We start from the raw sequence: 2,390 nt of genomic DNA, 5'->3' as shown, positions 1-2,390 counted from the left end.
TTAGCTGTTCAACCACTCTCCACCGGATGATGTTGGCCGACCTACCTGGGTCAATCAAAATGCGTTTAACTTGCGATTTAAAAATAAGAATAGAAATTACCAAAGCATCATTGTGCGGTTGAATGATGCCTTTTGCATCCTCGTTGCTGAAAGAGATGGAACCCTCGGGTACGTAATCCTGGCTGCGTAATCTCACGAACAATGGAAACCTTTGTCCGTTTCATCACCGGCCCTCTAGGAGCATCAGTACCCCCGATTATCATGTTGATTATATGCTGAGGTTCTACAGGTTCAACCCGTTTGTTTGACTCCCTTTTTTTTGTAGTGGCTTTTGTTGACACCCAATTTTGTCCCTCCTTTATTCTAATTTATTTTCTAAATTTATCAACGAGCTAAATACTTTATTTATTGCTACTACTATTAACATTATTATTATTATTTTTACTATCAACATTGCGAGCCTTGTTTTATCACAATTTTTTATGGTTCGTCACCATTTTATTTTTTTCGGATTTTGTACTCGTTAAATTAATTATACTTTATCAAGTCCTTTATTTTCTACATATTAATCACTAATATTGTACTAGTTATTAAATTAGAAGCCCATATTTTAACTAATTCGGCCAAACTCATCAAGCCCATTACTCCAATTACCCGGTCAGTCCATTAATAGCCAGCCCACATATTAAATTCAACAGCCTGAAATGGAACAGCCCATACCGGCTCCTTACCCGACCCGGAGGCCCACTACAACTAAATCCCTAATCTCTTCTTCACAAAAGAGAGAGCACAGCCGCAGCTCATCCTCTCTCATACGCTCCCTCCTTCGTCCCTCTCTCCACTTTCTCTCACCCCATTTTTAGCAAAACCTTGACCAACTTTCACCATGGCAGATCCTTGCCCCTTCATTTTCGTGCAAACCCTTTCCTCTTTCCTCTTCCAAACAAGAAACCATCTTTGTTTTCAGCCATGGCAGGTTTCACCTTGCCATTTTTATATACGATCTGGTCAAATACAAACGGCCAAAACAACTTTCGAATCTGAAAAAAAAGATCAACTTTAAAGATTGATTCGATTTCAAACGGATCACTTTAAAATCCCGCCCAAAAACGAGCAAAACGCTAGTCATATTTTTACATATAAATACATCCTTAAGTCTTAGCCGAAAGGGGGGGGGGACCGAATCCTTGCTCTCCATTCTTAGTTTGTCGCTCGGCTCGTCAAAAAGGAATACGAAATTTCTGTTCCTTCGATAACCTAAACCCTCTTGGAAAATCTATTCTCAATTACTGTATTTGGGAATACACCTTTAATATATTAAGTGGTTACTCTGTTAATTCCACTGCTACCTTAAAATCGAGTGTAGATCGAGACCTCGACGCCCTGTTCACTGCACCCTCAAAAGGTCAGTGTGTTTTTTTTTAATTTCGAATCTAAAGTTTCTGATGTGTTCGTGTATGTTGTTGTTTCAGTCGGTTTAATTTCAGTTTAGCAGCCTAGTGGTATTATGCATGTTCATGTTTGGTAAGTCTAGTTTCGATTTAGTAATTAATAATGTTTATCTGTCCGTGTCTTAGTTCGGTTTAGTTCCAGTTTGGTAGTTAACAGTACTTGGGTGTTCATGTTTTACCTCAATTTAGTTTTCAATTTTATTTAGTTATATGGTATTTCAGTTTGGAATACATGTCGATTGATGGTTACGCCTCCTCGATCTCGGTTTAGCCTTAGTTAAGATCCTTAATATAAGCTGGTTTAGTCAATCTGTGTGTACGCGAATATTGTTGATTATGACAGATATATATAAGTCCTCTCCATGTTAAAAGAATAGTGATTGATTTTGAGCATTTTTAGGCTGCTGTGATTGACCCATATGTATTGGGTTTCTTCCCGTTTCTCCCTCCCATAGAAACCCGTGTCTTAAAAGATGAAAAGGTCAATTCTTCTTCTTCGTTTTTTTAAGTTAAGTCTAGTAAAGTCGGGTCTTAAGCATTGAAGTTCGTTATCCGACATTGTTCTAAGATCTTAAAACAAATCAAAGACTGCTGCACTCGTTGAAATCTTTCTGCTGTTCGTTTGGGGCTGTTAATACGCTAACTGTGAGCAGTCCCCTGTCTTAAATTAAAATCATTAACTTGTTAAAGGATTACCATACTTAAGGAATATTTTGTGGAGTACTGAATCACTGTCTTCTGCTCCTGCATTGCTGCAGTTTAACTACCTTTGTTGTTGTATTTTCGGGCCATGAACCACTGCATTTTTTAGTTGAATTTCTGCTACACTTCGAGTTAAATTTCAGCTTTATTCTGAGCTGAATTGCCATTGCACTTCGAGGTTGAAAATACTGCTTTTAGATTGATTTCGCTGCTACAAATTTTCAGCGAGTGATCATT

The sequence above is a fragment of the Lycium ferocissimum genome, chromosome 9 (genome assembly GCF_029784015.1).
Source record: "Lycium ferocissimum isolate CSIRO_LF1 chromosome 9, AGI_CSIRO_Lferr_CH_V1, whole genome shotgun sequence".
NCBI classification, from domain to species: Eukaryota; Viridiplantae; Streptophyta; class Magnoliopsida; order Solanales; family Solanaceae; genus Lycium; species Lycium ferocissimum.
This window is presented reverse-complemented; position numbering follows the sequence as displayed.